This window comes from Lepeophtheirus salmonis, chromosome 14 (genome assembly GCF_016086655.4).
Source record: "Lepeophtheirus salmonis chromosome 14, UVic_Lsal_1.4, whole genome shotgun sequence".
Classification (NCBI taxonomy): domain Eukaryota; kingdom Metazoa; phylum Arthropoda; class Copepoda; order Siphonostomatoida; family Caligidae; genus Lepeophtheirus; species Lepeophtheirus salmonis.
In genome coordinates, this window is record NC_052144.2 from 28,868,861 (window position 1) to 28,883,768 (window position 14,908).

Consider the following 14,908-nt stretch of genomic DNA (forward strand, 5'->3'; position numbering starts at 1 on the left):
GAAGCTTTAGTCCTCAATGTGTTCTTGGATAATTATACACATTCATTCAAGATGTTGGAAAGTTCATACAAAAATATTAATTTCCGAAGGACAGTTGAAGGAAAGGAGGACCCGTTGTCTAATATCTTAATCTGTTTCTTTTTTTTTCTTTTCAAATAGTGGAGTGTTAGTAAGTGGAATTGACTGACCATAAAATAGGTTTAATCCTCTTGATTTAACTTATGAGACAAAAAGCTGCAAATGTGCAATTTGATTATAATTAATGGTCCGGATTTCTATCTCTTACGACGTTTTTGTAAGAGGGAGGATCTAAATATATATACACTGGTAAAAAGTATACCAGTGTGGTTTTAAAAGCTTTAAATGTATTATTTAATTATTTATACATATACAATGTATAAGCATATCACTTATTACACATTCAAAAATAGGAGACCACGAGTCATCATTGATTTTTTTTATCATTCCCCTCCTACCAACGTTCCTACAATATCCCAAAAATGCACATTTTAATTCATTAAGACACATTGATTAGCATACAAAATAATGAAATAAAAAGAAATATAATAAATGTTGTTAAATTTTTTATATCCTATCACCATTGCAAGAAGAAACCCATATCAAAAGGTGTCTAAAGGATCATATTTGGGGGAGAGGGGGGGATTTTTTTTTTAAATATTGGAAAAATTAATTTCTTTTGCAAAAAAAAATTATACAAATTAATTTCTAAATATCAAATTTTTTTCCAAAAATATTTCAAAAATCCACAGCTATTCCCGCAAAAATTAATTTTTTTCCAAAAAATTTCAAAAATTCGGTGAAATATTTTAAACTCCATAGTTTTTCGCAGAAAATTTCAATATTTTGAAAAAATTTCAATAATCTGAAAAGTTTGAAAAGTCCGTGCAAAGTCCGGTTATGCTTAGTTAGTAGTAGCTCTTGGAAGACCATACACCAACTGTGTGCATATCTGTCTATTTCTTTTTCTTTGGCATTCGTTTGAATCGAGGAAGTGGAGTGATTTTCAAAAAATGGATTAAAAAGAATTTCGAGTGTTGATTAAACATTACCTTATGCAAGGCAAACCGGCTCGAGAGAGTAAAAAGAAGCTTGATAAGCATTATGGGGACTCTGCACTTTCGATTAAAACAGTTTATAAATGGTTTCAAACCCCAAATCCAAAAGACATTAGCCATAATCTTTCCGACAGAATCCTCGATTCAAACAAATGCCAAACAGAAAGAAGTAGTATCACGTAGTATTCATCTTGATTCATTACTGTTAGATCCAACATAAAAAAAGAGAAATACTTTAATATGAAGCAAACATTATTAGGCTTATACTTTAGAATCTATTTAATCATGAAAAATAATATGTATCTGATAAAGATACATATTATTTTCAAATTTACTATCTTGCATCATATAATTCCTAAAAATATATGTAATATAGAGAGCATTAATAGCCGCCCTAATTTATATACTATGCACCAAGTGTAGCCTGTAGAAGAGATTTGTACAATTTGTAAGGAAAAAATGAGATATATCCTGCGCTAGCACAAATATAATTATGAACAAAAATCAAGAAAATAGAAATTGTCCCATTTATTTTTTTTTACATCATATTTATATACAGCCCAATATTTTATAGACATATTTTGACTCTGTGTGCAAATGTTTGGGATAAGTTAAGATATCCAAGAATGTTATCCATACTTTAAAGACTTCCTTTGATTTACGAGACTTAATTTGACCTCGATATGGCCTTTTAAATATACAGAATCTATCAACTTTTAATTATTTTAGTTGTGGGGATAAATTTTAAGTACTACTTTAAGTGCAATTTGCAGCTCCTTTAAATTTAATAATCAGATAAGTTTGTGAAGAAAAACGGAAGATAATTTATTGAAGAAGAATACAAATGTAATCCAGCATCTTTTTTGCAGAAAAATTGTTGTAGCGATCCCCATATATTATATTATCGATGTAATTGTTGACTTATTTTGTGTAATTGATAAGTAATTTTGACAAATTATATATTTAAATGCTTCACAATTATATTTCTGGAAAAAATATAGACAGTAAATAAATAATTCTTATAGAAAAAATGAAATGATAATTAAAATAACTGCTGCTGTTATTAAATAAGAGGATATTAAAAGAAACTAAATGTAGCTAGTACAATTTACTTATACAGACTACAACTTGTACAAAATAGCAATTTCTACAGAGGATTTTTATTTTTTGTAGTGACATATAAATGCGATTTATATTAACTTAGTGATGAGAAGCTTTGATAATCTAGCAAGTAAAATGGGTTTGTAACGAGGCAGTGGCGGATTGACAGTGAGTTTCGTTCCCCCTTCTTAGGATTGAATATTTAAATAGACAACAATTTTATTTTTTTCCTCAAGAAGATAAAAAGATTAAAAATTAACATTAGTCCTTTAAAAAAGTATGTACAGTACCAAGGGGCAGTAAAATGTATTCTTAAGGGGCACTATAATTGAGAATGAATAATTATAAACGAATAAATAAAGATTATTTTTCAAATTTTCCAAGCTATCAGACGGGTCAGGTCTATTTTTGCTAAGTCCCCCATAGTTGTGTCCATCACTCCTTCCCTATTCAGCATCTTATGATCCCATGCCATATGGAGTTAGAAACCAGAGGTTCCATGAGAATAGAACGTTTATCGTTTGACTAACTGGGTGAATCTTTTTTACATGAGTTTTGAGATTGAATGAATATTCAAATGGTCATGCACATATTGCAGATAGTCATGATTTCTTTCATTGTACAACCGTAGAGCATACCGGATAGGCACTATGTTCAAGAAATCATGTGGAACCTTTCTCATATTCGATTCCTTTCTCCATAATTGTGACTCAACCTTTTTAGCACGTTTAGGTAGACCAGAATGTATTAATAGAGCCAAGAGAGTGTGAACACCATAACTAAACATGGCATCACATGGGTAAAAATCCCTGAAAGGATATAAAAAACCAATTCATCACTAAAAATAATTTGAGAGTCAAATTCTAAAGATATTGAGTTCTACCACGCAGCGGTTCCAATATCCAGTAAGCACCACCTGCTCACCCCTTCCATCAACCACACTCTCCATTGCATATACACAAATCAAAAACCTAATATCCCCTTATCCCAGGTCCCTAAAGCTCTTAAACCTAGCTAAAGTGATACCCATGGTAACATTCCGTTGTAACTCTCTACGAATCTTTACTCCACAAAATGTAACAAAGTTAATAGATGCCAGTCCAAACAACTGTTTATTCAAAATTGGACATGAAAGAAATAATTTTCAATAATAATATTTCAAGGATAATTACCACAATCTGTGCCTTTCGATTTTGTGTTTTAATTTTGTAAGTACAACTACTCAAACTTTATGAATTGCCATATTTATTAACAATGCATTCGTTCACCTATATATTGTTAAAGGCGTATGCAGGGGATGGGCTGTAGTCCCCCCACCCCCCCCCACAAAAAAATTGAAATTTCTTAAGTAAACTAGAAGAATTAATTTTTCAATTTTTTTTGTCAACAGCTGTGTATTTTTGCAATTCTTTCCAAAAAAAATAATTTTTTGAAAATAACTGAGGACGTTTGGAAAATTTTGGCAAAAAAATTTAATATTTGAAATTTAATTTTAGAAATTTTTATCGAAAAAAATAAAAAATTTCAAAATATATATTGATTATTCAAAAAAAATTCCGAAACATTTAATTTTTGGATTTTTTTAAAAATACCCAATATATATACATATATATCATCCTGCAGATACCCTTGATTATGGTGACAATTTTGATTTTAATATGTATGGCTGTATTTAAATTTAAGGTCAACTTAAAATTAAATAGATAAAAAAATGACAAAATTGACTAAAAATGTTTTGCAAAAGATGATATCAAAATATTTCATCTCCTAAAATGACTAATAGTATGAATAAAGAATTAAAATCTTTTTAAGAAGCACTTTACTTCCTTTTTCACATCGTAAAGAGAGAATCACAAATCAATTTGCAAATTTGTAAATTAGGATCAAAGCTTTTATTTTTTCATCACATGGACGGGGATAAATATTTATGAGAGTATGTTTGAGATTTGTGCATCCAGATCTATATAGAGAATGTAGTTATGTTGTAGAGGAGGAAGAAATAAGCATTTTCGTGTGATGATGTCATTATTGCAAAAAAGGTATGCCTAAATGCATTTTTTATAAATAATTGTTTTTGATCTTCTTGTATCACCCTCCCTCCCTGTCTATATATATTATTCTATCCATTTGCACGCTTAGTCAACACTTGCAATCGAATCGTACGCAAAAAATTAAAAAAATATTGTTTATCCTTGATTGCTACGATTTTTCTAACTAAATATTTACCCATATTCAAATACTGTATGTATGAACGCACAATTATCATAGTTCTTCGACCTTTAACATCTACATATTTGCAAATGTACAAAAATAGGCAATAAATCTTTCGTCAAATTGCGTCATTTTCCTCTTTCATTGTTCCTTAATTTTTAAGATCGGTCATTTAAGACTGCAGTTTTTTTAATTACTATTTTATATATATATATTCTGTACAAATGTCAACTTGTATAACCTTTGTCTCCTTACGTCTTACTCAATCAGAAAAACATTCATATTAATGACCATATATCATTTGCATACCATCATTTTATTTTGATACACTAACATTACTTATTTTTTCATATGTACGACTCGCCTTATCCTCAAGAAATACAAGTTTACTCTGTATATTGTTATCAGGTGTTTATTTTTCAACTTATTTTAACTCACCGTTACCATGTTTTTGTTGCCCACTTTCGATTCCCTCGTTTCACTAAATACGCCATGGCTATTTGATAATTTTTTTTTTTATAAATTAACAAAGATTCTATTTATATTGACCATTTTATTATTTCTATAAATTTTTTTTGGATATCATATAGAAATACAAATAAATAAAATATTACTAAGCAATATTAAAATAATTCAATACAATATCTCATAACATACTATGTGGGATTTTAATATTACTATGAAACATATGTATTAATATGTAATTCATTTAAAAATTGTAGATAAATAATAAGACAATGATAGTTTGGGAGTACTTAAGCCATAAATAGCAGTTGGTATGATTGAATTATTTGGCTAACTACCAAATGATTTCAGGCTTTTTTCGGCTATGTATTACAATAAAGGCTACGACGTGGTCCCCTCTTTCTTAAGCTGTGAACAATTCTTAACATGAGCAATATTATCTCAAGCTGGTGGGACAGTTTTTAGCTTGGGAACGTTACATGAATTTTTCATAGCGACCTCTATGTGAGTAACATACTATTATTTTTCAGGGAGCCACTCTTTGCATCTTTGTTGAAAAACTAATGTAGGCCAGAAGATGTGCAAAACATGTTCTGCTGTTACATAAAAATTTAAAGAAACTGAAAACTTACGTGGTAACCCTGACGATTTGAAGAATATATGGGGAGAGAGCAGATTAGCTGACATTTTACTAGATCAACTGCAAACGGAGAGGAAGGAAAAAAAATAGAAATCCAACTCCTCAAGGGTATAAAGACTGCTATTACTCTCATGTCGATCCCCCATTCTACTCTGAGTGCAACAAGGACTTATACTTATAAGTCCAAAGCAAGGCCTCATTATTACTCTTCCTTTTTTCATGAGCGCACGCAAGACATATTGCTCAATAATTAGAGGTTCCGTCTTCAAGAATTAAAGAATAATGATAAAAACTTCAAAAATACAAAATCCTGTTCAGATTAAAAACTAGACAAGTTGCTCCCGCATTCTAGGACATGTTTTATACACCTCAAAATATAATTAAACAATATTGCTGTCATACTCCACTGTTTGGAGATTACTAGCTAACATCATGATTTTGAGTTTTTTTCCCCCGCATGTTTCTTTTTGAAGTAAAGGTTACGAGATACACTAATGGTAAAGAGTAGCCTAAATTCTGGGCATTTGAACTTCTTAATGTGCCACAAAATACTATTAAATTGTTCATCTCATCAAAACTGACAAACATTATACTATCCAAGGTTAATAGAAATTCACTCTTAGACCATCATGTAATTAGGTTTGCTAGAATTTTCAATTTGATGTATCGTACCGACTGTTAGCTGACTGTTTTGACGTTATAGAGAATAACAGCGGTAGTCTAACCGTAATAGTCAAGGAGGACGATATATAGCTACTCTTGGTGACAGCTATTCTATATGACGTCACAATTAAAAAGTGTGGTGGAAGTCAAGCATCAGTCGGAAAAGTGTTAGGGTATAACCTTGTATTTCTATTAATCTTGGCACGATCAATATATTAGCAATTCATGGAAGATTCCATTATTGCATTTTAATGTAAGTACTATAAGTTCTCAAATAAAGCACTTCGTCTCATCCTTAGATTACAATTTGTATAATTTGCTAATATAACTTGTACAAAACATATTATATACATGTTAAGAATCAAACAAAGTAAAATGGTGCAATTTTAAATATTTATTTTTGAGCAATCATCTACATATGTACACTAGTTTGGCTCAGTCCCAAGGCACATACATGTTTTTCCTCATTGCATATATATATATATACTTTACAATCTTGTCTTTATTTAGTACTCTTCGTGATGTAATCTGAGAGAAAATTTTCACACATAAACAACCAGCAAAATTTGTCAGATCATAAATTTGACACAATGCACAAAAAGTGGAATTCCCTTCAAATGGTGTGTGGATGTGTTTTTTGTAAATATTTTTATGCAAAGTCTCTGTTACAACAAGTGCATTTTCTATTATCTCATTCGTTCTTTTTTTATAGTGTGACTGTTACATATGTGTGTATGTACACTAGGGTTGTTTCAAATTATCACTGTCCCATCAAAATGTCTTCATTTCTGGAATAAGAGTTTACAAAGAAGTGTATATAATAAGATTTGAGATTCATGGAATATTTTTATTAATCTTAATAACTTACTGTATATGTCCTCCTGAAAAGGTATTTACTACAGTTTTAAGCCTTTTAAAATCACAGTTTCCAATAGAATATCCTCCCGATCAGCCTCAGTAGTTGTCATAAGCTGCTCTTTGATTACTTAAAGAACTTAATCTCTTCTCTCTGCCATAGCAGCGGCGTCCGTAGGATTCTATATGTATATTTATTTATTTTTGGAAAATAATTTGTAAAATCCATATTTGTAAAAAAAAAATTCAAAATTTTAATTGCAAATATTAAATTTTTGGAGAAAAAATTTCAAATATTAAATTTTTGTAGAAAAATTTCAAATATAACATTTTTTGAAAAAAAAAATCTAATAACCCCAAATATTTAACAATTACACAATACTAGTTACCGTGCTGATTTTCGTTTGTTTTTTTGTTTATTTTTTGACATTCCCAAAGTTCACAGGATTTTCCTCACTATAAATAGGTTATTTAATTTAAGTTAAGTCCTGGAGGTTGTTATCAACAGACGAAAGAGGATGCTTAGAATTTCACACATTTTGACAATTTTGGTAGTGAGGGAAGGTGCTCCATTCTGTTGAAAGGAGATTAGGAATCCTGAAATCTACTTCTGGATCCATGATAGTATCTTAGACTTCTGGAAATTAGAGTATGGAAATGTTCTTGTTGGTTGTATCCCCCTTAGGCAATTTGTAGGCATTGAAGACCACTGGATCCCAGAGTCGAATCTAAAAAGGGAATTAAGGGACCCATATTTGATCAAAACGATACTTGTGACCCTCCCCTCCCAATTATAAATACAAACATAATCTAAACTTTTTTGTCAAAAAATATATAACTTTGACTCATTCTAAAATGTTAGGATTAAAAATCGTTTATTTTTAAATGTGCCACCCGGACATTTGACTACTAAGGGGTATAACAGTTAATTTCTAATTTTTGGCTTAAAGAAAAATCTTATTCATGGTCCTGGGCCTTCCTATAATTTAAAGTGCTCGTCTTTGGATATACTGGTCTAGCCGAGGAACTACTAGACTCCATACCATGCTCCATATTACTAACATAGACAGATAAACAAATTTATTCACGAAACAATTACCAAGTAGAGATGAGAACTTGTACTCCAGACTTGCAGCTCGACTTGGACTTGATAATCCATATTTTGAAGACTTTTGATGTAGTCTTTGATCTCACTATCATAGACTAAAGACATGACATGGACTAGATTTCTAAGACTTGCAACTCGACTTGGTCTCAAAATCTATTGTATACTGAACTCAAGAAAAGCTTTAAGATTGAAACCCTTATACCCATGATAACTATGGATCTTAAATGAGATCAAAATATATGTGAGGACTCTGGATACAAATATTTAATGAGTCAAACTAGACTTGCTTAAAATAGAGAAGTACTTGATCTTTTGAGCAAAGACTTGAGACTTGGCTTGAGCTTGTAGTATCTAATGACTTGTTCCACTCTCTGACAATGACTTATAAGACCAAACTAAGTTCATATCACATCTTACGAAACCTTGATCATGCCAAGGAATCGTGAGAAAAGGGTGAAAAATTAATGGTGCAGTTATTTGACAGAGACCCGTCTATGAAATGATGTTGATGCGTTCTACATATATGCTAAGACTATGCGTAACATCATATCTTTCAATGGACATAAATACATGCACTTTTTGCAAACTTTATAGGTAATGCTCATGGATAAACTTTGAAATAACAGCAATTGCCCCAATTACTATTATTATTATTGAATATCTATAAACTGTGTGGGAGGAAATGTACTTAGGAACATGGGTATGCCTGTAATAAGAGTAACATACGCATTATAAAAGTTCTAACTTTATTTACTTTTGACTTCCTTCTAAATGCTCTTCACTTTTTTTCATTACAATTATGGGCCATAACTACTCTAGGTAACAATATCCCTTGTATTAATACAAGGGATGTGGTGCTGGGAATAGAGATGGGGCGGTTCGGGGACCCTGATCGTAAGTACCTAGGTACGGTATAAGTAAGCATGTAAAAGATCCAAGTGGCATCTACATAAACAATTGCATCGTGCACCTCGTTACCTTCATTGTATCTAGTAACCTATCGTCCAAAAAGTGACGGAAAAAGGCTCAAAATCAGTTGGTCAATTCTTCCCAACTCTTTAATTATTAGAAAAGAGGTAAAGCCATTAGCAGCTGACAACAGAATACACAGTATATTTTTGTGTAAATGAGGTAACGCAGTGACAGTGGTTATTCCATACCGCTTTGCCTCATTAACACAAAAATGTACAGATTACTTTATTGTCAGCTGTCGATGTTTCTTCATCTTTTCCTCTAATCAGTGTTCTTATTATTAATGGGCTGGATTTGAATTAGTTATTATTAAAATTTGAAGAGTTATTATTGAATAATAATTCAATAACTAATAATTATGTTCTAATATAAATAACATTGGATTATTCATTCTTTGGGAATCAGTTATCAGTAAATGTAAGCATAATCAGGGGTGTCTCCAGGATTTATATATATATATTTATTTTTTTTTGGGGGGGGCTTGGTATTTTTATTTTTTACACAGCTGTCCACAAAAATTAATTTTTTTTGAAAATAAATTTAAATATTACATTTTTTCGATTAAAATTTCAAAAATTCATAGTTATTCACAGAAAATTAATTTTATTGGAAAAAAAATTCTAAAATCTATTGCTATTAACAAAAAATTAAATTTTTTGAAAAAATTCAAAAATCTATTGCTATTAACAAAAAATTAAATTTTTGGAAAAAAAATTCAAAAGTTTTTTTTTCCTCTGCTACATAATTTCCCGAAAAAGTTTTTACCCCTATAATGGTGTAGAAAATTTTTTATCTTGACCAACAAACATCCCAATGAAAAGCAAAAATTCCTTAATTTGGGAAAGCTATAGCTTTAACTCACCCCCTGTGGATGCGCCTGATAATCTAGATCTTCAAATATTTACATATAAAGATTTGAACCCAAACAGATCCGAGAAAATGTACATCTATCCCATTTTTAGTTTGGAGTTGTGTTGTGTCTACTTGAACAATTACTGACTCGACTCAATTACTGATTCGTTTTTGAAATTGTGAAAAAAAAACCCTGAGTTCATTTTTTATTATTGAGTAGGTTTTATTTTTGTTACTTAACCTCATTTTGTGGGGATGCCACAAGTCATTTTTAAATTAATCATAATTTAATCTATTGATAGCCACAAATTAAAATTAATAGATTTTTCTCAAAGATATTTAAAGCAATTTCCATCTAATACATCCTGCGAATTCTATCCCCAATCATAACTCCATTCATTGTATACACCTTCCTCATTGCTAACCGTCTTGACAACGCCCTCTAGAAGATATCCTTTTTGCTAATATCATATTCCAGTACCTCAGTTTACGAATTTGAGTAAATTTAATATAACTTTATATATCTTCCAACCACAAAAATAGTTGACCATTTTTCTTAGTATATGCCTAATTAAAGTATATATTACTATTAAAAGTAATTTATTCAAAATGACCGTGATTGATTTAGCAAAGTTTATTTATATGGGAAAGATTTTGCATAGTTGGGATTTAGGACGGAACTGGACGACAAAGTTTTGGGACTCATCAATCCCTTGTAGCTAATTACTTTTTATATTTTTCCTTTACTAAAAAAAATTGAGACTTGTCCATCATTAAAACGAAACAAGTCGATACAATACTTTTTTGTGAGTTACACAAGGAATTCGGAGGAATGCAACACATTACATATAAGTAGTTTTCCGTAATTGAATGTTAATGAATTACATACATAGCTGGTGCATTAATTGAAAAAAAAAACCACCGCCTCCAGTCCGCATTTTTTAATTGTAAATGGCCTAATTGGATGCAATACCTTTTGTTTTTTTACTTCTTCTTCTCTTTAAATTGCCTTGTTTTAATAAGCAATTTTAATATTATTTGTATTTTTTTCTTATTTCTTATCAAAGGAGTCTCCTCATCCAACTCTTAGGTACGCTTATTGTGTTTCGTTAACTTAATTATTTCTCGACATATTAAGCAAGTCCCTCGTAGGTTGTTCCTTGCTACAAGCCATATTGTCGTTAATATATGTATTTATGGATCTTCTCCTCAAAAGGTGAACTACATGATTACATACAATGAATTCCTTCTCTCACCAACGCAATATTTATTTATTTTTCAAATTGATTAATTAATGAGTCATTTTACTCTAATGATTATCCAAATCTGTCAGACAAAGGCAATAATTTAAACATACATACATACATACAATTTATGTATAAATTGTTTTGATGAAATATAATGCAGATTTAAAGCAAAAGAAGCAAGCAAAATTATATGCATATAAAACTTGATGATTCATTTTTCTTCAAACACATTCAATTAAAATATTATGTACAAACATATATTGATAGGCCATGAACAAACTAACATAGCATTCAAAGCCGCATGAGGGTGCAAGGAAACAAACAATTACCATGCATAGGTGGGCACTTGGTCTTGAAAGTATATATTTTGAAGACTTTTAACGAAGTCTTTGATCTTACAATCAATTACTCAAGACGTTACATGGACTTGTAACTTTATTAGGACTCCAAATTTATTTTATACTGAGCTCAAGAAAAGTATAGAGGCTATAAGCCCTATATTATAATGATGGACCTTTAATGAGATCAAAACATATAAGGACTTAAATTGGACTTGCTGAAAATACACAAGGACTTAGATTCTTGAGCAAAGTCTCGAATTAAACTTGTAGTATCTAATTACTTGTTCTGATCGCTGACAATTATTAAGTTTATACCCTATTGCAGACGTGAGCAAAATATACCTGTGGCGACATGTGTCCCTCGAAAAATCTTCTATGAAGAGATTTTATTTGATGTTTATAAATAGTTTTAAATATGACTCATCGTTACCTTTATTACATCACACAACCTTTCATTGGAAAAGAAATAGAAAAAATGCCAAAAATCATTTGGTGGTTAGACAATTCTTCCCAACTAGGGAATTGTTAAAAGAGTTGAAGATAATAATTTCTCTCGAGCGCGTTCCCCACTGAGCTTCGTCCCTCCATTTCTGAATTGTTATTTGCTTATTGATATTCTTTCATAAAAACATTTACAGCACATCGCAGTCCTATACATGATTTTGACATTATGTTATCATTTTGGAAGTCGGTCATCTTGTGACATAAACTTAATATTATCCACGGACATGTCAAAAAAACAAAACAAAAAAATAACTAACACTAAATTGACTTAGTAGTAATTTTAAGAATGCTTGGTAGGAGAGCAGCTAATCTGTCATTACGTTGTATTACGTTAGTTTCAAGTAGTTTTGAGTCTAAGAATCCTACTTTGTATTTATTAAGGGCATTGGCAAGAATTACGCAAAAACCTATCTTCAATTCTACTCGAGTCCAACAAGGAATTGACATTTATAATTCCGCAAAAATTATCACAGTTACTTTTTGTCTTTCATGCACAAGTGATTACTCTATACTTATAATTTCTATATTCTCTCTTCAGGAATATAAGATTAATGATATTAGCTTTGGAAAACAAAAAAAACATCTTTAAGTAGTAACTACAAAAAGCTATTTATAATTATAATAATATATGAATCTCTATATGATTATAGTAGAACTGACATGTAAAGAACTCGAACCTATTCCACAAATCCATATATATTAGACATTAATATCTATTCTATATTCTTGTTTACATAATGTAGCCAATTAAGTAACTATTTCAATTCGCAAGCATTTTATATTTTTCTCGAAATAAACTTTCCAACAAAAGAACAATTTGTTTGTTGCAGAAGAACAAAATATCTTAGTCTAAGTAAAATTTGATTTCAAATCTATGGCCTTATTTTTTTCTTGTCGGTCTCAGATCCTCCGAAAAAAGGTTTTTGGTATTTTAGGCTACTTTTAAGATTCAACGCTTTTTTAAGAGCTTGTTGTCAAAGATAGGAATAAATTATTTGAATATATTTCAAAGCCTAATGTTGAAAAATTCCCATATATTTATCATCTTTAGAGCTTGAGTTATCATTGTTTAAAATTGAAAATAGATTTGAGATAATCATCCTATTTTTAGCGTTCCTAATCCATCCGGAACATAATTAACTATAAATCAAACCATTTCACAGGGAGTTGTAAAACCTTTTATTTGATTTAATCGTGGAGGAAAAAAAATATAGAGGTGAAAAGGTATGTAAAAAACTGTTCCATTCCATTTCAGTTGTTAACTTTTATACGCTTTAGAAATAGTATTTTGCCAAAACAGTCATAAATTTAACATGTTGATTTTTTTCTCCAGATTTAAAAAATATATATCTAATAGTAGAAGTAACACAACAGTTGTATTAAACTTCTCAAGATCAAAATATTTATTCTCTGTCTGCCAAACTAAGACAAACGGCTATGAGTAAATCCTTGTTACTTGAATATTTTCCTTTCTGAATGGATTTATATCAAATATTACATTTTTCTTTGATATTAATAAGTATTATGTACAGGTCTTGAGTAATTTTTATTCTTAAAGCCTTTAGATGAAGTTTCATCAAGTAGTTTTTGTTCATGGAATTTTTCCAATTTTATTCAATAAATTCATCCGCTATTTATAAATTTTTCACGTGACGTCTGCAAATATCAAAATGGAACCAACAAATAAAAGGACTTAACCTTACTGACTATAAAAAATCTATAACTCTATTGCCTAGTTGTATAGTATATCAGATGCTAAAATGTAAATTTATCAACTTTATGCAGAAAAAATATCAACTTTGACGCGAAAGATGGCGCATCCTTCCATCATGATGGAATCGTTGATATCAGTGAAAACGCTCTATATCGGTTTATTATAAAGTCATTTGAAACATTACACTAAGTACATACATTATGTCTATGGATTTATGTGAGTGAAATAATCCAGATATACTTCTACAATTCCTTTCAACACTTAGTTCTACAAACGTAAATTATTATGTACACATGAGCAGAGGTGTATAAATATAACCTTGAAATTGGAAGCAGCTGTTTTTACTTGCAACCACAACAGGATATTTTGATTGCTAAATTTATCATAAATTATCATTGAATTTTTCAAGGGAAAACATCTAAGTATAAAATAATAACCAGTGCGTGTGCTTATGAAAAACGGAGAGTAAGTAGGGATGAAAATCAAATGTATTTTTGGACATGTTAAAAAAAAGAAATCGACAATCCACACTCTTAAAATTGTGAGGCTGACAATTTAAAGAATGTTTTGGAGGAGAGCGGCTTAGCTGTCATGACTTTTCATTCGATCAGCTGCAAAAAGCTGTGGTGAGGGGGAGAAGGAAATAAACAAGGTCATGGGCAAGAAGTTCTCCGATGTAGACACTTAATTCGACTCAAAATCCAACAACCATAGCTATTCACAGAAAAGAAAATTTCTTTACAAAATAATTTCAAAATTAAATATTTTGGAAAAATCAATTGAAAAATTAACTTTTTCAGAAAAAATTTCAAGTATTATATTTTTTGGAAAAAAAAAATATGTTAAATTTTTTTGAAAAAAGATTCAAAAATTTAACTTCAAATATTAAATTTCTTCTGTAAAAATTTCGAAAATCCACAGCTATTCACAAATCAGATTTGAAATATATAATTTTTTTTGAAAAATACTAAAAAAAACTAAATTTTACCCACAATTTTGCGTAATTAGTTTTTGTCCCGACCAAATATTTGTTAGAAAAAAACAAAAATTTCTGCCATTTTTTTATGGGGTCTACAGTCCCCTCCAGCCACCCCCTGTGTACGCCTTTGTTTTGGTATTTTGTTTATTTCATTTAACACTAAGAATTTCTATGAATTAC

At 30.1% G+C, this 14,908-nt stretch overlaps 1 protein-coding gene across 1 annotated transcript in view; it reads left to right on the plus strand.

Annotated features, from left to right (window-relative positions):
- The window catches only part of mspo (M-spondin), a 38,294-nt gene that overhangs the window by 6,621 nt on the left and 16,765 nt on the right, over positions 1 to 14,908 (plus strand). The gene's annotated exons all lie outside the window — the stretch shown is intronic.